Source organism: Eleutherodactylus coqui, chromosome 13 (genome assembly GCF_035609145.1).
Source record: "Eleutherodactylus coqui strain aEleCoq1 chromosome 13, aEleCoq1.hap1, whole genome shotgun sequence".
Classification (NCBI taxonomy): Eukaryota; Metazoa; Chordata; class Amphibia; order Anura; family Eleutherodactylidae; genus Eleutherodactylus; species Eleutherodactylus coqui.
Genome location: NC_089849.1, coordinates 111,568,752 through 111,595,184, shown reverse-complemented (window position 1 = coordinate 111,595,184; position 26,433 = coordinate 111,568,752). Strand labels below are relative to the sequence as shown.

Here is a 26,433-nt window from a genome sequence, read left to right as displayed (position 1 = left end):
TTGCTTTCCTTAATTGGGAAAAAAAAATACCTGCTCTCCAAGAGTTATAATAACTCTGCTACCCTCACGTTCTGTGACACATAAGCAGGGACACAGCGCAGTTATTAAACTTCGCAGGTTCATTGAATATACGCAGTGCTGCCTGTTGGTGGGAAAAAACTGAAAACAAATCTATTTGTCCAGCCTGTGTCCGTCCTTACGCCTGTGTAGACGTGTGAGCTGCGTGAAAAACATTGCTAAATCATACGCACCCAGCTACGCTTTACTGCTGGGTTCGCCATTTGCTTTCCTTAATTGGGAAAAAAAATACCTGCTCTCCAAGAGTTATAATAACTCTGCTACCCTCACGTTCTGTGACACATAAGCAGGGACACAGCACAGTTATTAAACTTAGATAATTCATTCACTAGAGGCAGTGGGGCCTTTCGTTTTCCAAAAAGGGCAAAAATTATATTTGGCCTGCAGTCTTGCGCCAATTTATTTCCTGCCTGGGAAATCTAATCACTGGTAATACAGCATGCTGAGGGGTAGGGGTAAGCCTAGAGGACGTGGACGTGGACGTGGCCGAGGACGCGGAGGGCCAAGTGAGGGTGTGGGCACAGGCCAAGCTCCTGATCCAGGTGTGTCGCAGCTGTCTGCTGCGCGATTAGGAGAGAGGCACGTTTCTGGCGTCCCCACATTCATCGCCCAATTAATGGGTCCACGCGGGAGACGGTTATTAGAAAATGAGCAGTGTGAGCAGGTCCTGTCCTGGATGGCAGAAAGTGCTTCGAGCAACCTATCGTCTACCCGCAGTTCTGCGCCGTCCACTGCTGCCAATCCGAATCCTCTGTCTGCTGCTCCTCCTTCCTCCCAGCCTCCTCAGTCCACTACAATGACACCTGCTCAGGAGCGGGAACACTCCCAGGAACTGTTCTCGGGCCCCTGCTTAGATTGGGCAGCAGCGGTTCCTCTCCCACCAGAGGAGTTTATCGTCACTGATGCCCAACCATTCGAAAGTTCCCGGGGTCCGGGGGAAGAGGCTGGGGACTTCCGCCAACTGTCTCAACAACTTTCTGTGGGTGAGGAGGACGATGACGATCAGACACAGTTGTCTTGCAGTGAGGTAGTAGTAAGGGCAGTAAGTCCCAGGGAGCAGCGCACAGAGGATTCGGAGGAAGAGCAGCAGGACGATGAGGTGACTGACCCCACCTGGTGTGCAACGCTTACTCAGGAGGACAGGTCTTCAGAGGGGGAGTCAAGGGCATCAGCAGGGCAGGTTGCAAGAGGCAGTGCGGTGGCCAGGGGTAGAGGCAGGGCCAGACCGAATAATCCACCAAGTGTTTCCCAAAGCGCCCCCTCGCGCCATGCCACCCTGCGTAGGCCGAGGTGCTCTAAGGTCTGGCAGTTTTTCACAGAGACGCCTGACGACCGACGAACAGTGGTGTGCAACCTTTGTCGCGCAAAGCTCAGCCGGGGAGCCAACACCAACAGCCTCACCACCACCACCATGCGCAGACATATGATGGCCAAGCACCCCGCAAGGTGGGACAAAGGCCGTTCACCGTCTCCGGTTTGCACCCCTGCCTCTCCCCCTGTGCCCCAACCTGCCACTGAGATGCAACCCCCCTCTCAGGACACAGGCACTACCGCCTCATGGCCTGCACCCACACCCTCATCTCCGCTGTCCTCGGCCCCATCCAGCAGTGTAGTTCAGCGCACCGTTCAGCCGTCGCTTGCGCAAGTGTTCGAGCGCAAGCGCAAGTACGCCGCCACGCACCCGCACGCTCAAACGTTAACCGTCCGCATCGCAAAATTCATCAGCCTTGAGATGCTGCCGTATAGGGTTGTGGAAACGGAGTCCTTCAAAAGTATCATGGAGGCGGCGGCCCCGCGCTACTCAGTTCCCAGTCGCCACTACTTTTCCCGATGTGCCGTCCCAGCCCTGCACGACCACGTCTCCCGCAACATTGTGCGCGCCCTCACCAACGCGGTTACTGCCACGGTCCACTTAACTACGGACACGTGGACAAGCACAGGCGGGCAGGGCCACTACATCTCCCTGACGGCACATTGGGTGAATTTAGTGGAGGCTGGGACAGAGTCAGAGCCTGGGACCGCTCACGTCCTACCCACCCCCAGAATTGCGGGCCCCAGCTCGGTGCTGGTATCTGCGGAGGTGTATGCTTCCTCCACTAAAGCACCCTCCTCCTCCTCCTCCTCCTCTGTCTCACAATCAAGATGTGTTAGCAGCAGCATGTCGCCAGCAGTCGGTGTCGCGCGGTGTGGCAGCACAGCGGTGGGCAAGCGTCAGCAGGCCGTGCTGAAACTACTCAGCTTAGGCGATAAGAGGCACACGGCCCACGAACTGCTGCAGGGTCTGACACAGCAGACCGACCGCTGGCTTGCGCCGCTGAGCCTCCAACCGGGCATGGTCGTGTGTGACAACGGCCGTAACCTGGTGGCGGCTCTGCAGCTTGGCAGCCTCACGCACGTGCCATGCCTGGCCCACGTCTTTAATTTGGTGGTTCAGCGGTTTCTGAAAAGCTACCCACGCTTGTCAGACCTGCTCGTAAAGGCGCGCCGGCTCTGCGCACATTTCCGCAAGTCCCACACGGACGCTGCCACCCTGCGCACCCTGCAACATCACTTTAAGCTGCCAGTGCACCGACTGCTGTGCGACGTGCCCACACGGTGGAACTCTACGCTCCACATGTTGGCCAGGCTCTATGAACAACGGAGAGCTATAGTCGAATACCAACTCCAACATGGGCGGCGCAGTGGGAGTCAGCCTCCTCAATTCCTTTCAGAAGAGTGGGCCTGGTTGGCAGACATCTGCCATGTCCTTGGTAATTTTGAGGAGTCTACCCAGGTGGTGAGCGGCGATGCTACAATCATTAGCGTCACCATTCCTCTGCTATGCATCTTGAGAAATTCCCTGCAAACCATAAAGGCAGCTGCTTTGCGCTCGGAAACGGGGGCGGGGGAAGACAGTATGCCGCTGGATAGTCAGGGCACCCTCCTGTCTATTTCTCAGCGCGTACAGGAGGAGGAGGAGGAGCATGAGGAGGATGAGGAGGAGGGGGAAGAGACAGCTTGGCCCGCTGCTGACGGTACACCGGCTGATTGCCTGTCATCCTTTCAGCGTGTATGGCCTGAGGAGGAGGAGGAGGAGGAGGAGGATCCTGAAAGTGATCTTCCTAGTGAAGACAGCCATGTGTTGCGTACAGGTACCCTGGCACACATGGCTGACTTCATGTTAGGATGCCTTTCTCGTGACCCTCGCGTTGCACGCATTCTGGCCACGACGGATTACTGGGTGTACACACTGCTCGATCCACGGTATAAGGAGAACCTGCCCACTCTGATTCCCGAAGAGGAAAGGGGTTCGAGAGTGTTGCTATACCACAGGACCCTTGCGGACAAGCTGATGGTAAAATTCCCAGCCGACAGCGCTAGTGGCAGAAGGCGCAGTTCCGAGGGCCATGTTGCAGGGGATGTGCGTAGATCGAGCAGCATGTACATCCCAGGCAGTGCAACAGTCTTTAAGGGCCTGGCCAGCTTTATGGCTCCCCACCAAGACTGTGTCACCGCTCCCCAGTCACGGCTGAGTCGGCGGGAGCACTGCAAAAGGATGGTGAGGGAGTACGTAGCGGATCGCACGACCATCCTTGGTGACGCCTCTGCCCCCTACAACTACTGGGTGTCGAAGCTGGACACGTGGCCTGAACTAGCCCTGTATGCCCTTGAGGTGCTTGCTTGTCCTGCGGCTAGCGTGTTGTCGGAGAGGGTGTTTAGTGCGGCTGGGGGAATCATCACAGATAAGCGTAGCCGCTTGTCAACCGACAGTGCCGACAGGCTAACACTCATCAAGATGAACAAAGGCTGGATTTCCCCAGACTTCTGTTCTCCACCAGCGGACAGCAGCGATACGTAAGCAATACGTAGGCTGCACCCGCGGATGGAAGCTACGTTCTCTCTCACCATCCAAAACGGGGACATTTCTGCTTCATCAATCTGTGTCTAATATTCCTCCTCCTCCTCCTCCTGCTCCACCTCCTGAAACCTCACGTAATCACGCTGAACGGGCAATTTTTCTTAGGGCCACAAGGCTCACTCAAATAATTTTTCAGAACAATTTTTATAAGTTTCAATGCGCTTAAAAGCATTGGAACTTTAACTTGAACCAATTTTTCGTTACACTGGGCTGCCTCCAGGCCTAGTTACCACTTAAGCCACATTAACCAAAGCGATTAATGGGTTTCACCTGCCCTCTTGGCTGGCCATGGCCAATTTTTGGGATGTACATTAGTACTGTTGATACAGCAATTTGTGTGGGCCCTCGCCTACAGTGTAATCAAATTAATTTTTAGCCCACCTGCATTACAGCTGACGTTACCTCAGCTGTGTTGGGCAATGCAATGGGATATTTTTGTGTACCGCCGGTGGGTTCCAGGGAGCCACCCATGCTGTAGGTGCACACTGAGTTTTTAATACATCTGTACACTTCTAAAGAACCCGTCTGACCGGGGCATGCAGTGTGGGCCGAAGCCCACCTGTATTACGCACGACATTACTACCTCAGCTGTGTTGGGCAATGCAATGGGATATTTCTATGTACCGCCGGTGGCTTCCTGGCACCCACCCAGGCAGTGGGTCCACAGGGAGTTAAACCTACATGTGTCCACTTGTAAAGAATCCCAGTCTGACTGGGGCATGCAGTGTGGGCCGAAGCACACCTGTATTACGCACGACATTACTACCTCAGCTGTGTTGGGCAATGCAATGGGATATTTCTATGTACCGCCGGTGGCTTCCTGGCACCCACCCAGGCAGTGGGTCCACAGGGAGTTAAACCTACATGTGTCCACTTGTAAAGAATCCCAGTCTGACTGGGGCATGCAGTGTGGGCCGAAGCCCACCTGTATTACGCACGACATTACTACCTCAGCTGTGTTGGGCAATGCAATGGGATATTTTTGTGTACCGCCGGTGGGTTCCAGGGAGCCACCCATGCTGTGGGTCGACAGGGACTTCACAATAGGGAGTTGTACCTGCCTGTGTCTATGAATTAAAAAGCCCGGTCTGACTGGGGCATGCAGACACCTTGACAGAATGAATAGTGTGTGGCACATAGGTTCCCCATTGCTATGCCCACGTGTGCAGCTCCAGATGGCGGTGGCACAGGATTCTATTTCTCATTGCTTCTGTACAGCATTGTGGGCTATCGCTCCGCCACTTTTAAAGAGGGTCGCTGCCTAGCCGTGCCAACCTCTGCAGTGTATGCCTGCGGTCCCTCGTCATGGCAGACGCAATTCTAAATAGACATGAGCGTGGTGTGGCATGAGGGCAGCTGAAGGCTGCGCAGGGACACTTTGGTGTGCGCTGTGGGGGGGAGGGGGTGCGGTTGGGCAGCATGTAACTCAGGAGAAGTGGCAGTGGAGTGTCATGCAGGCAGTGATTGTGCTTTGTTGGAGGTAGTGTGGTGCTTAGCAAAGGTATGCCATGCTAATGAGCGCTTTTCAGAAGTAAAAGTTGTTGGGAGGGGGGGGGGGCCCACTCTTGCCGCTATTGTGGCTTAATAGTGGGACCTGTGAACTTAGGATGCAGCCCAACATGTAGCCCCTCGCCTGCCCTATCCGTCACTGTGTCATTCCCATCACTTTCCTGAATTGCCCAGATTTTCACACATGAAAACCTTAGCGAGCATCGGCAAAATACAAAAATGTTCTGGTCGCCCATTGACTTCAATGGGGTTCGTTGTTCGAAACGAACCCTCGAGCATCACGGGAAGTTCGTTACGAATAACGAACACCCGAACATTTTGGTGTTCGCTCATCTCTAATGCTGACCGAGATCAGGGAAAGTGCTGTCTTGCTGTAGCTGCTATAGGGAGAGTGTTAGGTGTTATTTTAGTCTTCAAGAACCCCAACGGTCCTTCTTAGGGCCACATCTGACCGTGTGCAGTACTGTTGAGGCTGCTGGGAGCAATGTTGCACAATTATTTTTTTTTTGTATATCGGGCGTGCAGACCATAGCGTCCTCAGTCTGCAGTCATTTTACAGAGTATAGGGGCAGTACTGGTGAGGCAGGGACAGTGGGAAAGGTGAAAGAAATATACTGGCTATATAGGCAGTGTGGTTGTTCCCAAAAACTTCCAAAAAATACTATATTTGGCCTGCCTGTCACTGCCTTCAGTTTACTGCGTCTCTGCTGGGGGTAGTAGTTGGTGAATTAATACCCAGCCTTGCGCATAATTGTTTCCTGCCTCTGCAGTGCGTTACGTACGCGAAGTCAGCCTCCAACAGGGAAATCGAAATACAGTGTATATCACAGGCAGTGTGGTTGTTCCCAAAAACTTCAAAAAAATACTATATTTGGCCTGCCTGTCACTGCCTTCGTTTTACTGCATCTCTGCTGGGGGTAGTAGTTCGTGAATTAATAGCCAGCCTTGCACATAATTGTTTCCTGCCTCTGCAGTGCGTTACGTACGCGAAGTCAGCCTCCAACAGGAAAATCAAAATACAGTGTATATCACAGGCAGTGTGGTTGTTCCCAAAAAGTTCAAAAATATACTATATTTGGCCTACCTGTCACTGCCTTCAGTTTACTGCGTCTCAGCTGGGGGTAGTAGTTGGTGAATTAATACCCAGCCTTGCGCATAATTGTTTCCTGCCTCTGCAGTGCGTTACGTACGCGAAGTCAGCCTCCAACCACAGGCCAATAAGCGGCACATTTAATTATAGCGTTCTAGTTCTGCTAATCTCGTAATACACCATGCTGAGGGGTAGGGGTAGGCCTAGAGGACATGGACGGGGGCGAGGACGCGGAGGCCCAAGTCAGGGTGTGTGCACAGGCCGAGCTCCTGGTCCAGGTGTATCGCAGCCGACTGCTGCGGGATTAGGAGAGAGGCAAGTTTCTGGGGTCCCCAGCTTCATATCACAATTAATGGGTCCACGCAGTAGACCTTTATTAGAAAGTGAGCAGGTCCTGTCGTGGATGGCAGAAAGTGCATCCAGCAATCTATCGACCACACAGTCTTCTAGGCCGTCCACAGCTGTAACTCTGAATCCTCTGGCTGCTGCTCCTCCTTCCTCCCAGCCTCCTCACTCCATGAAAAGGACACATTCTGAGGAGCAGGCAGACTCCCAGGAACTGTTCTCGGGCCCCTGCCCAGATTGGGCAGCAATGGTTCCTCTCCCACCAGAGAAGTTTATCGTGACCGATGCCGAACCTTTGGAAAGTTCCCGAGGTCCGGGGGATGAGGCTGGGGGACTTCCGGCAACTGTCTCAAGAGCTTTCAGTTGGTGAGGAGGACAATGACGATGAAACACAGTTGTCTATCAGTGAGGTAGTAGTAAGTGCAGTAAGTCCGAGGGAGGAGCGCACAGAGGATTCGGAGGAAGAGCAGCTGGACGATGAGGTGACTGACCCCACCTGGTTTGCTAAGCCTACTGAGAACAGGTCTTCAGAGGGGGAGGCAAGTGCAGCAGCAGGGCAGGTTGGAAGAGGCAGTGGGGTGGCCAGGGGTAGAGGCAGGGCCAGACTGAATAATCCACCAACTGTTTCCCAAAGCGCCCCCTCGCACCATGCCACCCTGCAGAGGCCGAGGTGCTCAAAGGTGTGGCAGTTTTTCACTGAGTGCAGACGACTGACGAACTGTGGTGTGCAAGGTTTGTCGCGCCAAGATCAGCCGGGGAGACACCAGCCTCACCACCACCAGCATGCGCAGGCATATGATGGCCAAGCACCCCACAAGGTGGGACGAAGGCCGATCACCACCTCCGGTTTGCACCACTGCCTCTCCCCCTGTGCCCCAACCTGCCACTGAGATCCAACCCCCCTCTCAGGACACAGGCACGACAGTCTCCCGGCCTGCACCCACACGCTCACCTCCGCTGTCCTCGGCCCCATCCAGCAATGTCTCTCAGCGCAGCGTCCAGCCGTCGCTAGCGCAACTGTTTGAGCGCAAGCGCAAGTACGCCGCCACGCACCCGCATGCTCAAGTGTTAAACGTGCACATAGCCAAATTGATCAGCCTGGAGATGCTGCCGTATAGGCTTGTGGAAACGGAGGCTTTCAAAAACATGATGGCGGCGGCAGCGGCCCCGCGATACTCGGTTCCCAGTCGCCACTACTTTTCCCAATGTGCCGTCCCAGCCCTGCACGACCACGTCTCCCGCAACATTGTACGCGCCCTCACCAACGCGGTTACTGCCAAGATTCAGTTAACAACAGACACGTGGACAAACACAGGCGGGCAGGGCCACTATATCTCCCTGACGGCACATTGGGTGAATTTAGTGGAGGCTGGGACCGAGTCAGAGCCTGGGACCGCTCACGTCCTACCCACCCCCAGAATTGCAGGCCCCAGCTCGGTGGTGGTATCAGCGGCAGTGTATGCTTCCTCCACTAAACCACCCTCCTCCTCCTACGCAACCTGTCTCGCAATCAAGATGTGTCAGCAGCAGCACGTTGCCACCAGTCGGTGTCGCGCGGGGTGGCAGCACAGCGGTGGGCAAGCGCCAGCAGGCCGTACTGAAACTACTCAGCTTAGGAGAGATGAGGCACACGGCCCACGAACTGCTGCAGGGTCTGACAGAGCAGACTGACCGCTGGCTTTCGCCGCTGAGCCTCCACCTGGCAGCCTCGGCAGCCTCCAACTCGGCAGCCTCACGCTCGTGCCATGCCTGGCCCACGTCTTTAATCTGGTGGTTCAGCGGTTTCTGAAAAGCTACCCATGCTTGTCAGAACTGCTCGGAAAGGTGCGCCAGCTCAGCGCACATTTCCGCAAGTCCAACACGGACGCTGCCACCCTGCGGACCCTGCAACATCGGTTTAATCTGCCAGTGCACCGATTGCTGTGCGATGTGTCCACACGGTGGAACTCTACGCTCCACATGTTGGCCAGGCTCTATGAGCAGCGTAGAGCTATAGTGGAATACCAACTCCAACATGGGCGGCGTAGTGGGTGTCAGCCTCCTCAATTCTTTACAGAAGAGTGGGCCTGGTTGGCAGACATCTGCCAGGTCCTTGGAAACTTTGAGGAGTCTACCCAGATGGTGAGCAGCGATGCTGCAATCATTAGTGTCACCATTCCTCTGCTATGCCTCTTGAGAAGTTCCCTCCAAAGCATAAAGGCAGACGCTTTGCGCTCGGAAACGGAGGCGGGGGAAGACAGTATGTCGCTGGATAGTCAGAGCCCCCTCATGTCTATATCTCAGCGAGTTTTGGAGGAGGAGGAGGGGGAGGAGGATGAGGAGGAGGGGGAAGAGACAGCTTGGCCCACTGCTGAGGGTACCCATACTGCTTGCCTGTCATCCTTTCAGCGTGTATGGCCGGAGGAGGAGGAGGATCCTGAAAGTGATCTTCCGACTGAGGACAGCCATGTGTTGCGTACAGGTACCCTGGCACACATGGCGGACTTCATGTTAGGATGCCTTCCTCGTGACCCTCGCGTTACACGCATTCTGGCCACTACGGATTACTGGGTGTACACACTGCTCGACCCACGGTATAAGGAGAACCTTTCCACTCTCATACCCGAAGAGGAAAGGGGTTGGAGAGTGATGCTATACCACAGGGCCCTGGCGGACAAACTGATGGTAAAATTCACATCCGACAGCGCTAGTGGCAGAAGGCGCAGTTCCGAGGGCCAGGTAGCAGGGGAGGCGCAGAGATCAGGCAGCATGTACAGCGCAGGCAGGGGAACACTCTCCAAGGCCTTTGCCAGCTTTATGGCTCCCCAGCAAGACTGTGTCACCGCTCCCCAGTCAAGGCTGAGTCGGCGGGAGCACTGTAAAAGGATGGTGAGGGAGTACGTAGCCGATCGCTCGACCGTCCTCCGTGACGCCTCTGCTCCCTACAACTACTGGGTGTCGAAGCTGGACACGTGGCCTGAGCTCGCGCTGTATGCCCTGGAGGTGCTTGCTTGTCCTGCGCTAGCGTCTTGTCAGAGAGGGTGTTTAGTGCGGCTGGGGGAATCATCACGGATAAGCATACCCGCTTGTCAACTGACAGCGCCGACAGGCTTACACTCATAAAGATGAACAAAGCCTGGATTTCCCCAGACTTCTCTTCTCCACCAGCGGACAGCAGCGGTACCTAAGCAATACGTAGGCTGCACCCGCGGATGGAAGCATCGTTCTCTATCACCATAAAAAACGGGGACCTTTTAGCTTCATCAATCTGTGCATTATATTCATCCTCCTCCTCCTGCTCCTCCTCCTGAAACCTCATGTAATCACGCCGAACGGGCAATTTTTCTTAGGCCCACAAGGCTCAGTCATATGACTTTTGTAAGCAATGTTTATACGTTTCAATTCTCATTAAAGCGTTGAAACTTGCACCTGAACCAATTTTTATTTTAACTGGGCTGCCTCCAGGCCTAGTTACAAATTAAGCCACATTAACCAAAGCGATTAATGGGTTTTACCTGCCCTCTTGGTTGGGCATGGGCAATTTTTCTGAGGTACATTAGTACTGTTGGTACACCAATTTTTTTGGGCCCTCGCCTACAGTGTAATCCTAGTAATTTTTATGGGCTTCGCCTGCACTCATGCTACAGCAAGGTGTGTGGGGTTGGCCTACACTTTTGCTACATAAATGTAACTGGGGCCTTGTCTATACTGCAAATACTGAAATGTGAAAGAGACTGTTATCTCCCTAAACTGCTGCAACGGGAATGTTACTGTGGCCTGTCTTGACTGCTACTACTACTGAAATGGAACTAAGACTGTGCTCCCCCTATACTGCTGCTTCGGAATTGTTACTGTGGCCTGTCTTGACTGCTACTACAACTGAAATGGAACTAATACTGTGCTCCCCCTATACTGCTGCTTCGGAATTGTTACTGGGGCCTGTCTGGACTGCTACTACTACTGAAATGGAACTAATACTGTGCTCCCCCTATACTGCTGCTAGTGATATGTTACTGGGGCCTGTTCCTAATGCTACCTCTGAAATGTTACTAATTCTGGGCTCTATCTATACCGCTGCTAATGCTATGTCACTGGGGTGTGGAAACGGAGGCTTACCAAAGACATGATGGTGGCGAGGCCATTTCCCACCAACGCGGTTACTGTTAAGGTGCATATAACCACGGACACGTGGAGAGGACACGTAGTGCCTCAAAAACATCCCCCTCCTCCTCCAACAATGAAAACATTCTTGGCAAATACCTTTGCATTGGTCCGTCTGGTGGCAGTCCAAGAATTTCACCTTTACCGACACAACAAGAGAGCCCCCCCACCATCCCCCCGCCATGGCCCACTTAATCCTGGCCACATTCCGAAAACCAACTAAATAAAACCGCGCTACTAGGTCCGCAGTCGCCACCACATTCCCACCAACGCTGTTACTGTTAAGGTACATATTACCAGTCTGACTGGGGCATGCACTGTGGGCCGAAGCACACCTGTATTGTATGTGACGTTAGCTCTGCTGAGCAGGGCACTGCAATGGGATACATTTATGTACCGCCGATGGGTTCCAGGGAGCCTCCCATGCTGTGGGTCCACAGGGAATTCACATTATGGATTTGTACCTGCCAGTGTCTATGTATTAAAAACCCCGGTCAGACTGGGGCATGCAGTGTGGGCCGAAGACCACCTGCATTTCATCTCACGTTACCTCAGCTGTGCTGGGCAATGCAATGGGATTTATTTATGTACCGCCGGTGGGTTCCAGGGAGCCACCCATGCTGTGGGTCCACAGGGACTTCACATTGGGGATTTGTACCTGCCTGTGTCTATGAATTAAAAACCCCGGTCAGGTTGGGGCATGCAGTGTGGGCCGAAGTCCACCTGCATGTAATCTGACGTTAGCTTTGCTGTCCAGGGCACTGCAATGGGATATATTTATGTACCGTCGGTGGCTTCCTGGGACCCACCTATACTGTCGGTCCACACGGTGTTGTAACTGCATGTGTCTACTTATAAAGAACCCCAGTCTGACTGGGGCATGCAGTGTGGGCCGAAGCCCACCTGCATTAAACCTGACGTTACCTCAGCTGTGCTGGGCACTGCAATGGGATATATTTATGTACCGCCGGTGGGTTCCAGGGAGCCACCCATGCTGTCGGTCCACAGGGACTTTACATTAGGGAGTTGTACCTGCCTGTGTCTATGTATTAAAAACCCTGGTCTGACCGTGGAATGAAGTGTGGGCCGAAGCCCACCTGCATTTAATCTGATGTTACCTCAGCTGTGCTGGGCATTGCAATGGGATATATTTATGTACCGCCGGTGCCTTCCTGGGACCCTCCCATGCTGTCGGTCCACACGGACTTCACAATAGGGAGTTGTACCTGCCTGTGTCTACTTATAAAAAACCCCAGTCTGACTGGGGTATGCAGTGTGGGCCGAAGCCCACCTGCATTTAATCTGACGTTAGCTCTGCTGTCCAGGGCACTGCAATGGGATACATTTATATGTACAGCCGGTGGGTTCCAGGGAGCCACCCATGCTGTGGGTGCACACGGAATTCCCATTGCGGGGTTGTACCTGCCTGTGACTATTTATAAAAAACCCCGGTCTGACTGGGGCATGCAGTGTGGGCCGAAGCCCACCTGTATCTAATCTGACGTTATCTCTACTATCCGGGGCACTGCATTGGGACAAACTACAGGAGCAATACAGCGGTAATGCGACGTGCACAGCTACGCTAGCATAGGAGTCCGCTGTAGGCCCGCGATTGCTGAGGGTTTGTGCACAGGCCTATGTACTGGGTGCAGTAAAAGTCCGCTTCCTGCCTAGGATTGCTAAAGCTGTGGGCCAAGGCCTATGTCATGGGCGCGGTGCAAGTCTGCCATGTTTGGCCGCTCAGACCAGTTTTTTGTTCATATCTTGGGCTTCCTAGGACCCCCCTATGCTGTTGATGCAAACTTAGTTCCCATCGCGGTGTTTGACCTGTCTGGCACAAAGGCACTGACTGACTTGGGTAGAGGGCAGAACACTGACGGCTTTCCCCTTGCAGTGTGGATTGAGCTATGCGACACCTTGACAGAATGAATACTGTGTGGCACATGGATTCCCCATTGCTATGCCCACGTTTGCAGCTCCTGAAGGAGGTGGCACAGGATTGGAGTTCTCATTGCTTCTGTACAGCATTGTGGGCTATCGCCCCGCCCCTTTTAAAGAGGGTCGCTGCCTGGCCCTGCCAACCCTCTGCAGTGTGTGCCTGTGGTTCCTCCTCATGGCAGACACACTTATAAAAAGACATGAGGGTGGTGTGGCTGAGGCCAGCGTGTGGCATGAGGGCAGCTGAAGGCTGCGCAGGAACACTTTGGTGTGCACTGTGGACACTGGGTCGTGCAGGGGTGGTGGGGGTGGGGGGGTTGGGCAGCGTGTAACCCAGGAGAAGTGGCGGCGGAGTGTCATGCAGGCAGTGATTGTGCTTTGTTGGAGGTAGTGTGGTGCTTAGCTAAGGTATGCCTTGCTAATGAGGGTTTTTCAGAAGTAAAAATTGTTGGAGGGGGGGGGGCACTCTTGCCACTATTGTGGCTTAATAGTGGGACCTGGGAACTTGAGATGCAGCCCAACATGTAGCCCCTCGCCTGCCCTATCCGTTTCTGTGTCGTTCCCATCACTTTCTTGAATTTCCCAGATTTTCACAAATGAAAACCTTAGCGAGCATCGGCGATATACAAAAATGCTCGGGTCGCCCATTGACTTCAATGGGGTTCGTTACTCGAAACAAACCCTCGAGCATTGCGAAAAGTTCGACTCGAGTAACGAGCACCCGAGCATTTTGGTGCTCGCTCATCTCTAGTAATCATCTGTAATCTGTGTGGAAATCTGGCAGTAAGTGTTCTATTTCCCTGCAGCACCACCACTGGAGAAATAAGGTATTACATAATTTAAATCAACGGGTTGTGTATGTAGAGAAAGAAAGGATACGTCTGCCACAGAGAGATGCTCTTTGCAATCAGTCTTGATTCTGGCCAAGAGATGAGATTCCTGGACAGAGGAGCCTCTATGAACTCAGAATTCCCTAGTAGGCTAAATCAGTTAAAAGGCCTTTTTTAAAATCTGATAGCCCCTTTAAGTAGCAACCTCTGCACAGAATTTTCTCAGAATCAGATACAACCAAGACTTGATAGAAATGATCAAGGTGTGATTTTAGAAGTGATTTTTTTTAATAGGCAGGGAATGATAAGGGGTTAATATTTCCCAATCCTTCAAATATTGATGTTCAGACCATACAAGTATGTGAAATTGCAGAAATGACCTTGTCCTTTCATTTGTATGTGCAGCTGCAATGCAGCATTCCTATAACCATGTTAATCTGCTGCTACCGAAGTCACCGGCCTCCGAAACCGATCACAAATCTTCCTGTAATCATGGTATTGTAGATGTTGTAATTAAAGAAATGGGTAGAGTTATTAGCGAGCTATTTTTACATGCACACACCAAATGTAATTGCTTATTATCTCCGCATCCAGGAAGTGATGTCATCAGCTGCCTTATAAAAATATCATTATCAGGTGATATATTTCTGTTGTGATCTGCAACCACAGACTCGTATATATGGCTGCAATACAACGAAAGCCTCGGCACTAGGGATCACAAATGTTTGTTTTTTCCGGAAAACAATAGATCACATATCTTGAGATAGTTTAACACATCGGGGATTGTGTCTATATCCCTATAGTACATATGATATTTGGCATAATACAGAAAATTGTAGAGGAAGATGTTAGAAACGTAACTGGGCCCCAATACCTTAGGATCCCACAAGAATGAGCAACCAGCAACATTGACCTACTGATATACTGCATGGTCAGAAATATGTGGATGTCTACAAACCACATCCGTATTGGCTTCTTTATATTTCAAATGTACGGGCATAGGGAATGGGTACTACTGTTGCTATAATGACATGGTCCACTCTTCTCTGAAGACTTTCCACTAGGCTTTGGAACAAAGTTGGAGGGCTCCATGCAAGAAACGTATTAAGGTGCCTAGCTTAGGATAGCGCACCAACGTATGTCTCTCCAACATTCATCCCGTAAGTAAGTCATGAAATTCATCAACTCAGTTCTTTACATGTAAACTAATAGTCAATTTCAAGTTGCTTTTAAGTTGGTGGCGGCCCAATTATCTACTGTACTCCTGTGCAGTTAAACAAGTTGTATATATGGCTTGTCTGCCACTGTGTTGATATGCAGGAGTATAAAAGAGGTCCAACTCTGATATTGGGAATAGAGGCTTGGCTCATGCTCAGAAAGCTTTTGATGAGTTGAGGTCCAGACTTTGTCCATACCTGTAAGTTCCTCTACACTAGTGCTGCGCCTACCATGAGGTGGGTTGAGCAACTTGCCTCAAGTGGCGGCACTCACTGGGCAGATTTTACAAAGTAAGGGCAGCACATGGCAGCAGCATCAAACCAATGTGCAGCTCTCACACAGTTAATTATTTACCCTCACGTGTCTCCTAAAGCAGTGTTAGAGCAACCATAGGTCTGCACACAGCATCCTTCAGCTGTGGCTGCTGGCAGTCAGAACCTAGAGGAGGAGAAGGCAGGACCTCAGCAGAAGCCGCACCCTGCAGAGCAGGTCCGGGATGTTCACAGAAGGCTCTCAGTCCTGTAATTTTTGTCTGCAATCATAATACCTTTTGAGTTTAGGATGTTGTCTGCGAACATTTACTGACCTTTGTAGAAGGGTTCAATGCGAAGGCATGGGTGAAAATTTGCTCATTTGTGCACATGAGTATGTTTATTCATCTGAGCGAATATTCACACTCTTGAGCAAAGTCCCAACCCCTCTCACGAGACTACGGGTGGGATATGACAGTATCTTCTGTATATGATATGACAGTACTTCTATGACAGAATCACCGACTGGGTTTATCAGGGAAATGTGGTGGATATACTATATCTTGACTTTAGTAAAGCATTGGACAAAGTATCTTATACCATACTTATTGAAAAAATGACCAAATATGGAATTGACAAGGCAACTGTTAGGTGGATTAACAACTGGCTGGGTGATCGTACTGAAAGAGTGGTCATAAATGGCTGCACATCCAAGTGGAAGAATGTATCAAGTGGGGTACCACAAGGCTCTGTCCTAGGCCCAGTGGTGTTCAACATTTTTATAAATGATCTGGAGGAGAGAATTGATTAGAAACTGATCAAATTTGCCGATGACACAAAGCTAGGAGGGATAGCTAACACTAGGGAAGAGAGGATTCAAAAAGATCTAGAAAAGCTTGAACAGTGGGCAGCAACTAACAGAATGGTATTTAACAAGGAGAAATGCAAACTCCTACATCTGGGCAAAAAAAAATGAAAAAAGCACATACAGAATGGGAGGAATTGAGCTAAGCAGCAGCACATGTGAAAAAGACTTGGGTATACTAATAGATCATAGACTGAACATGAGTCAACAATGTGATGCAGCAGCCAAAAAGGCAAACACAATTCTGGGATGTATTAAGAGAAGCATGGAGTTTAGACCACGTGAGGTAATTATCCCCCTCTACTCTTCTATAGTCAGACCTTATCTGAAAAATGGGTCCAGTTCTGGGCAAGTTCAGAGAAGAGTTACCAAGATGGTGAGCAGTCTGCAAATCATGTCCTATGAGGAATGGTTAAAGGATATGGGAATGTTTAGCATGCAAAAAAGAAGACTGAGAGGAGACTTAATAGTTGTCTACAAATATCTGAAGGGCCGTCACAGTGCAGAGGGATCAGCCCTATTCTCATCTGCACAAGGAAAGACTAGAAGCAATGGGATGAAACTCAAAGGGAGAAGACACAGATTAGATATTAGACAACGAGGGAGATCAATGAGTGGAACAGGTTACCACAGGAGGTGGAGTTCTCCTTCAATGGAAGTGTTCAAACAAAGGCTGGACAAATATCTGTCTGGGATGATTTAGTAAATCCTGCACTGAGCAGGGGGTTGGACCCGATGACCCTGGAGGTCCCTTCCAACTCTTCCATTCTAGGATTCTGTGATATAAAGAATTGTTGCTGCGCCGTTAGCTAAGTGCAGAAGAGGCAGCAGACTTAGGAGCAGCAGGTTTTGCCTAAAGGGAAGCGAACCGCAAATCAAGGAAGCGTCCCAAAGGCAAAAAATATATTGGATTCCTGTGTACTAGGTACATCTACAGTAGGTGGAAAGTCACCAGAGGAAGAGCTCGGACCACGTCTGCAGTCCAGTGAAAGGCCATGTATATAAGAAAAAAAAAAGAAATCCTGCGCTCACAGAAACCAATGCAAATGGTACTTATGCGAAGAAATTTACTTCCGTTAGAGGTCCTTGTCCCTGAGACCTCCCTGAAACATCATATGGCGAAATCAAGTGAAGACTTTCCAGAAAAGAACGGAGAATTTCCTCAGGGCTTCAGACGGCAGGGTTTATTTTTTAAAAGACATACATACATAGGTTTCTGACAATTGGGGGTGACTGAAGAATACAGGGTGCTGTGCAACACATTATGGGGCTCTGCTGTGGATCCTTTATCAAGCATGCTAGTGTATGACGTAGAGGGACTTTTATAAGAGGGGTCTGTGGGTGTGGTGTTCTAACTGGAACTCCCCCCATCCATGACCCCATCCAAGTTACATGCTATTGCTAATTGATATAAGTCTACTGACCATAATGGGGATGACTTGGGAACAGAAGAGCATTCTAGAAGTTTAAGAAATGGCCTCAGTCGTAATAGTTACCCCTATATCCACCCTAGTAGTAATAGTAACACCTACAGTAGCCTCAGTAGAAACAGTGACCCCACACTGGCCTCACTAGTAATAGTGACCTCAGTAGTAATAGTGTCCTCCACACTGGCCTCAGTAGTAATAGTTACCTCAGTAGTAATATTGACCCCCACAGTAGCCTCGGTACTAATAGTGTCCTCCACAGTGGCCTCAGTAGTAATAGTTAGATCAGTAGTAATAATGACCCCCACAGTAGCCTCAGTACTAATAGTGTCCCCCACAGTAGCCTCAGTACTAATAGTGTCCCCCACAGTGGCTTCAGTAGTAAGTGTCCCCCACAGTGGCTTCAGTAGTAATAGTGTCCCCCACAGTGGCTTCAGTAGTAATAGTGACCCCCACAGTGGCTTCAGTAAGAATAGTGACCTCCACAGTGGCTTCAGTAAGAATAGTGACCTCCACAGTGGTTTCAGTAGTAATAGTGACCTCCACAGTGGTTTCAGTAGTAATAGTGACCCCCACAGTGGCCTCAGTAGTAATAGTGACTTGCACAGTGGCCCCAGTAGTAAAGCTGACCCCACAGTAGCCTCAGTAGTAATAGTGACGCCCTCAGGGGTCTCAGCTCTAATAGTGACCCCCAAAGTAGTTTAAATAGTAATAATGACCCCTAAGCAGTGCACCCAGTAGTAATAGTGACCCCCATAGTAGCCTCAGTAGTAATAGTGATCCCCACAGTGGCCTCAGTGCTAATACTATTACTAATAGTATCCCCTATATTGACTCCAGTAGTAACAATGACCCAAACAGTAGCCCCCGTAGTAATAGCATCCCCCGTAACAGATATACTTACCTTTCCCCTGGTCTTCAGAGCTGCTATCAGTGTGTGCATCCGGCTGCGGTGGCGCAAACTGATTACCAGCCAGGGAGCTGCGGCACTTCAGCTGGTAATCATTTTAGGATGTTTAAACATCTCAAAAGTGGGACAAATGTCCTGAAAGCAGGACAATTTGCTGTCCCCCTGGCATCCTGGGGGAAAGCAGGACATGGGATCCCAAAGTGGGACTGTCCCACCTAAACCAGGACCTCTGGTCACCTTATGTTAATGGAGCACATTACAATAAGAACACATCTGGACCTCATTACACGAACTAGCCATTTAAATCGCGGCATGGTTGTGACCCATGCACAGAAGAACATGCCCTGTAGGCACAATAGAATACGCTGACATGCATGCAAAAAAAACTTGTTCAGAGCACAAATATATTGCGCTGAGGAGTGCGCAACTGCACATATGCCTGTGTGAAATCTCCCTTACTGTTTGGGTGTGCTTCAGAGTAAATTAAATTATCAGACAAATGTTGTGTGGTCACTTTAATTGTACCTCCATTCTAGTTGGCTAATGTATAGGGAAGTGTACAGAAATTCTATAATACAGACAAGCAAACTGTAGAATATGCTGATTAGTATTATAGTATATAAGGCCGAAAAAAGACATATGTCCATCCAGTTCAGCCTATTATCCCCCAATGTTGATCCAGAGGAAGGCTCCTGTAGAGAGTTCCCTGGGAGCAGAGAAGTGTAAGGGTGCATGCAGACAGGTGACAAAATTATGCAAGCATTATGCATTGCAAATTGCACAAAGCTCGCCCAAAAATACAATCCGTTATTTGCAATATGGACGACTCTTCTATTGCAGCAATGCTGTGAGACAGAAAAAGTGCAGCATGTTCTATTTTTGTGCAAGTCTCTCATGAGAATAGAACATAAAGATGTGCGTTCTCCCACACATTGCACAGCCTACGGACAGAGTGTGCTGTGCCATGGAAGTTCCGCCAGAGAATGCTGGGTGTGACTTGCTCTAGTCCCTGTGAATGCACCCTCAAAAACATAAAGGAGCTTTGTCAATGCTCCCTCATGAACACACAGATCTGTTAGTGGGGATGTAACCAACATACTGCTGGCCATCTGATAAAAAGCCAGGACAAAGAGGGCGACCTCCCAGCCAAGTGCCAAAATCTGACCATGAGATACATGGAGACACTGTACCTGTTCGCAATTGCTGAGTTCTAGTGGTCTTAACAATTAGAGATGAGCGAACGTACTCGTCCGAGCTTTATACTCGTTCGAGTATTAGCGTGTTCGAGATGCTCGTTATTCGTAACGAGTACCACGCGATGTTCGGGTTACTTTCACTTTCATCTCTGAGACGTTAGCGCGCTTTTCTGGCCAATAGAAAGACAGGGAAGGCATTACAACTTCCCCCTGCGACGTTCAAGCCCTATACCACCCCCCTGCAGTGAGTGGCTGGCGAGATCAGGTGTCACCCGAGTATATAAATCGGCCCCTCCCGCGGCTCGCCACAGATGCATTCTGACAGAGATCAGGGACAGTGCTGCTGGTGCCGGAGCTGCTATAGGGAGAGCGTTAGGAGTATTTTAGGCTTCAAGAACCCCAACGGTCCTTCTTAGGGCCACATCTAACCGTGTGCAGTACTGTGGAGCCTGCTTTTTGCAGTGTTGCACTTTTTTTTTTTCTTGTATATCAGCCGTGCAGAGCATTGCGCCCTGCAGTAATTATACATAGTGCAGGGCCAGTAGTGGTGAGGCAGGGACAGAAGACATATATTGTGAGGCAGGGACAGAAGACATATTTATTGAATATAGGCAGTGGGCCTTTGCAAAAACATTTGGGGAAAAAAATCTATTTGGGCTGCCTGTGACTGTCCTCAGTGTTCTGGGTCTGTACTGGGTGTAGTAGTCCTCCTAATTCATACGCAGCCAGCTAAGTGTTACAGCAGGCTTGCGCAAAATTATTTCCTGGCGTTCCGTAAGCGAAGTCAGCCTCCAACCACAGGCCAATAAGCGGCACATTTAATTACAGCGTTCTGTTTCTGCACTACTGGTAATACACCATGCTGAGGGGTAGGGGTAGGCCTATAGGACGTGGACGCGGGCGAGGACGCCGAGGCCCAAGTCAGGGTGTGGGCACAGGCCAAGTCAGTGCGGTGGCCAGGGGTAGAGGCAGGGTCAGACCGAATAATCCACCAACTGTTTCCCAAAGCGCCCCCTCGCGCCATGCCACCCTGCAGAGGTCAAGGTGCTCTACGGTGTGGCAGTTTTTCACAGACGGCTGACGACCGACGAACAGTGGTGTGCAACCTTTGTCGCGGCAAGATCAGCTGGGGAGCCACCACCACCAGCATGCGCAGGCATATGATGGCCAAGCACCCCACAAGGTGGGATGAAGGCCGTTCACCGCCTCCGGTTTGCACCACTGCCTCTCCCCCTGTGCCCCAACCTGCCACTGAGATCCAACCCCCCTCTGAGGACACAGGCACTACCGTCTCCTGGCCTGCACCCACACCCTCACCTCCGCTGTCCTCGGCCCCATCCAGCAATGTCTCTCAGCGCAGCATCCAGACGTCGCTAGCGCCACTGTTTGAGCGCAAGCGCAAGTACGCCGCCACGCACCCACACGCTCAAGCGTTAAACGTGCACATTGCCAAATTGATCAGCCTGGAGATGCTGCCGTATAGGTTTGTGGAAACGGAGGCTTTCAAAAGCATGATGGCAGCGGCGGCCCTGCGCTACTCGGTTCCCAGTTGCCACTACTTTTCCCGATGTGCCGTCCCAGCCCTGTACGACCACGTCTCCCGCAACATTGTACGCGCCCTCACCAACGCGGTTACTGCCAAGGTCCACTTAACAACAGACACGGGGACAAGCACAGGCGGGCAGGGCCGCTATATCTCCCTGACGGCACATTGGGTGAATTTAGTGGAGGCTGGGACAGAGTCAGAGCCTGGGACCGCTCACGTCCTACCCACCCCCCGAATTGCGGGCCCCAGCTCGGTGGTGGTATCTGCGGCGGTGTATGCTTCCTCCACTAAACCACCACCCTCCTCCTCCTACGCAACCTCTGTCTCGCAATCAAGATGTGTCAGCAGCAGCACGTCGCCAGCAGTCGGTGTCGCGCGGCACAGCAGCACAGCGGTGGGCAAGCGTCAGCAGGCCGTGCTGAAACTACTCAGCTTAGGAGATAAGAGGCACACGGCCCACGAACTGCTGCAGGGTCTGACAGAGCAGACCGACCGCTGGCTTGCGCCGCTGAGCCTCCAACCGGGCATGGTCGTGTGTGACAACGGCCATAATCTGGTGGAGACTCTGCAGCTTGGCAGCCTCACGCACGTGCCATGCCTGGCCCATGTCTTTAATTTGGTGGTTCAGCGCTTTCTGAAAAGCTACCCACACTTGTCATACCTGCTCGGAAAGGTGCGCCGGGTCAGCGCACATTTCCGCAACTCTAAGACGGACGCTGCCACCCTGCGGACTCTGCAACATCGGTTTCATCTGCCAGTGCACCGATTGCTGTGCGACGTGCCCACACAGTGGAACTCTACGCTCCACATGTTGGCCAGGCTCTATGAGCAGCGTAGAGCTATTGCGGAATACCAACTCCAACATGGGCGGCGTAGTGGGAGTCAGCCTCCTCAATTCTTTACAGAAGAGTGGGCCTGGTTGGCAGACATCTGCCAGGTCCTTGGAAATTTTGAGGAGTCTACCCAGATGCTGAGCGGGGATGCTGCAATCATTAGCGTCACCATTCCTCTGCTATGCCTCTTGAGAAGTTCCTTGCAAAGCATAAAGGCAGACGCTTTGCACTCGGAAACGGAGGCGGGGGAAGACAGTATGTTGCTGGATAGTCAGAGCACCCTCATGTCTATATCTCAGCGCGTTGAGGAGGAGGAGGGGGAGGAGCATGAGGAGGAGGGGGAAGAGACAGCTTGGCCCACTGCTGAGGGTACACATGCTGCTTGCCTCTCATCCTTTCAGCGTGTATGGCCAGAGGAGGAGTAGGAGGGGGGGAGCATGAGGGGGAAGAGACAGCTTGGCCCACTGCTGAGGGTACACATGCTGCTTGCCTGTCATCCTTTCAGCGTGTATGGCCAGAGGAGGAGGAGGAGGAGGAGGAGGATCCTGAAAGTGATCTTCCTAGTGAGGACAGCCATGTGTTGCGTACAGGTACCCTGGCACATATGGCTGACTTCATGTTAGGATGCCTTTCTCGTGACCCTCGCGTTACACGCATTCTGGCCACTACGGATTACTGGGTGTACACACTGCTCGACCCACGGTATAAGGAGAACCTTTCCACTCTCATTCCCAAAGAGGAAAGGGGTTCGAGAATGATGCTATACCACAGGGCGCTGGTGGACAAACTGATGGTAAACTTCCCATCCGACAGCGCTAGTGGCCGAAGGCGCAGTTCCGAGGGCCAGGTATCAGGGGAGGCGCAGAGATCAGGCAGCATGTACAGCGCAGGCAGGGGACCATTATCCAAGGCCTTTGCCAGCTTTCTGGCTCCCCAGCAAGACTGTGTCACCGGTCCCCAGTCAAGGCTGAGTTGGCGGGAGCACTGTAAAAGGATGGTGAGGGAGTACGTAGCCGATCGCACGACCGTCCTCGGTGACGCCTCTGCCCCCTACAACTACTGGGTGTCGAAGCTGGACACGTGGCCTGATCTCGCGCTGTATGCCCTGGAGGTGCTTGCTTGTCCTGCGGCTAGCGTCTTGTCAGAGAGTGTGTTTAGTGCAGCTGGGGGAATCATCACGGATAAGCGTACCCACCTGTCAACCGACAGTGCCGACAGGCTTACACTCATCAAGATGAACAAAGCCTGGATTTCCCCAGACTTCTCTTCTTCACCAGCGGACAGCAGCGATACCTAAGCAATACGTAGGCTGCACCCGCGGATGGAAGCAACGTTCTCTATGACCATCAAAAACGGGGACCTTTTTGCTTCATCAATCTGTGTATTATATTCATCCTCCTCCTCCTGCTCCTCCTCCTAAAACCTGACGTAATCACACCGAACGGGCAATTTTTCTTAGGCCCACAAGGCTCAGTCATATAATTTTTGTAAACAAATTTTATACGTTTCAATGCTCATTAAAGCGTTGAAACTTTCACCTGAACCAATTTTTATTTTAACTGGGCTGCCTCCAGGCCTAGTTACAAATTAAGCCACATTAACCAAAGCGATTAATGGGTTTCACCTGCCCTCTTGGTTGGGCATGGGCAATTTTTCTGAGGTACATTAGTACTGTTGGTATACCAATTTTTGGGGGCCCTCGCCTACAGTGTAATCAAATTAATTTTTAGCCCACTTGCATTACAGCTGACGTTACATCAGCTGTGTTGGACACTGCAATGGGATATATTTATGTACCGCCGGTGGCTTCCTGGCACCCACCCATGCTGTCGGTCCACACGGAGTTGTAACTGCATGTGTCTACTTATAAAGAACCCCAGTCTGACTGGGGTATGCAGTGTGGGCCAAAGCCCACCTGCATTAAACCTGACGTTACCTCAGCTGTGCTGGGCACTGCAATGGGATTTGTTTATGTACCGCCGGTGGGTTCCAGGGAGCCACCCATGCTGTGGGTGCACACGGAATTCCCATTGCGGAGTTGTACCTGCCTGTGACTATTTATAAAAAACCGCGGTCTGACTGGGGCATGCAGACACCTTGACAAAATGAATAGTGTGTGGCACATAGGTTCCCCATTGCTATGCCCACGTTTGCAGCTCCAGATGGAGGTGGCACAGGATTGGATTTCTCATTGCTTCTGTACAGCATTGTGGGCTATCGCCCCGCCCCTTTTAAAGAGGGTCGCTGCCTAGCCGTGCCAACCCTCTGCAGTGTGTGCCTGCGGTTCCTCCTCATGGCAGACGCACTTATAAATAGGCATTAGTGTGGCGTTGCATGACGGCAGCTGAAGGCTGGGCAGGGACAGTTTGGTGTGCGCTGTGGACACTGGGTCATGCGGGGGGGGGGGGGTTGGTCAGCATGTAACCCAGGAGAAGTGGCAGCGGAGTGTCATGCAGGCAGCGATTGTGCTTTGTTGGAGGTAGTGTGGTGCTTAGCTAAGGTATGCATTGCTAATGAGGGCTTTTCAGAAGTAAAAATTGTTGGGAGGGGGGGCCCACTCTTGCCACTATTGTGGCTTAATAGTGGGACCTGGGAACTTGAGATGCATCCCAACATGTAGCCCCTCGCCTGCTCTATCTGTTGCTGTGTCGTTCCCATCACTTTCTTGAATTGCCCAGATTTTCACAAATGAAAACCTTAGCAAGCATCGGCGATATACAAAAATGCTCGGGTCGCCCATTGACTTCAATGGGGTTCGTTACGCGAAACGAACCCTCGAGCATCGCGATAATTTCGTCCTGAGTAATGAGCACCCGAGCATTTTGGTGCTCGCTCATCTCTATTAACAATATTAGTTTCTCCAAGCCGTTTCTGGTTGTACTACCACATGTATGTGTGTAGCACATTGAAGTCATTTATTACAAGAGTCAAGTTAGGGCACCCTTTAATTTTATTGCTTCTGGTGGAAGAAAACCTAAATTTGTCCCTGCTCTTCACCAACTTCAAATTCTTGTAACAAAGTCTTTTAGAAATGAGAAGGTACAGGTCCATAAAAAATAAAGAATCTGTCTCAAAATGGCCACTAGATACAAAATGGAGCATTATAAGATGTAAATAAGCTTGTGCGTAGTGAAACAATAATTCAAGCAGAAATAGCTTTAGAGCAGAAGGTGCGGTTCAATGTCTAATGATTTGTCTCTGTTCTTTTTCATGAGAACCAAGTCTGGACGCAGTTCTTATCAAAAGAAGCCCTCCCACACCTCCATTCGGAGACTTGGACAAAGGAACTGACTGTACTACAGCCACCTGAATCACAAAGTGAATACAAGGGAGGACCAAGATAATGCTGGGAGAAACAGACATTTGAAGAACATTACAGATATATTCTCACTACGCTGATTGCTGAACAATGCATGATTCTTAATGTTTTTCTAACCCAATGAGATTAACGCCATGACTAATGATGTATTCCTTTCCTGGATTAGAACTATACCAAGTCAATAAACGCTCAGTGTACGCACGCCTTAAGCAGAGTGAGCTGTAAATCTGCCGCGGCTCAACTCTACGTATCTGTGGGAACTGATAACTATCTTTATATAGTTTTTGGCCTCCTTGATGCATCCAGGTACAAACTAATTTGGACTTCAAGACTTGAAAGGTTATGTGGTCGCGCAGCGGCCCTTAACAGAAATCCATCTTCTGATTTTCCTCCATTTGCAGACGGGGGCAAGTCTAGTCCATCTCAAGAAGCATTAGACCATTGATACTTTCCTACCAAACTTCACAGGTGGGTTGACTCTACTTGTTTTACTGAATGTTGTCAAACAAAGAGCTGACCATCTCCATTCTAGTCAATGCTTGCTCATTATTCGCTTTGGCCCTATCCAGTTCTGCTTAGAGATGAGCGAGCGTACTCGTCCGAGCTTGATACTCGTTCGAGTATTAGGGTGTTCGAGATGCTCGTTACTCGAGACGAGCACCACGCGGTGCTCGACTCCATTACATTTCTTTCCCTGAGAAATGTGCGCGCTTTTCTGGCCAATAGAAGCACAAGGAAGGCATTACAACTTCCTCCTGTGACATTCCAGCCCTATCCCACCCCCCTGCAGGGAGTGGCTGGGGAGATTAGATGACACCCGAGTATTTAAATCTGCCCCGCCCGCGGCTCGCCACAGATGCACGCTGAGAGAGATCAGGGACAGTGCTGCTGATGCTGCTGCTGCTATAGGGAGAGTGTAAGGTTTAATTTCAGTCTTCAAGAACCCCAACGGTCCTTCTTAGGGCCACATCTGACCGTGTGCAGTACTGTTGAGGCTGCTTTTAGCAGTGTTACACATTTTTTTTTTTGTATATCGGGCG

At 51.0% G+C, this 26,433-nt stretch overlaps 1 long non-coding RNA gene across 1 annotated transcript in view; it reads left to right on the top strand.

Annotated features, from left to right (window-relative positions):
• Positions 1-25,843, top strand: part of LOC136588517 (uncharacterized) — a 278,877-nt gene extending 253,034 nt beyond the window's left edge. The window contains exon 5 of the long non-coding RNA XR_010787585.1: positions 25,290-25,843. This is a non-coding gene — a long non-coding RNA (uncharacterized lncRNA). The remainder of the gene's footprint in view (positions 1-25,289) is intronic.
• The last annotated feature ends 590 nt before the right edge of the window (positions 25,844-26,433 follow it).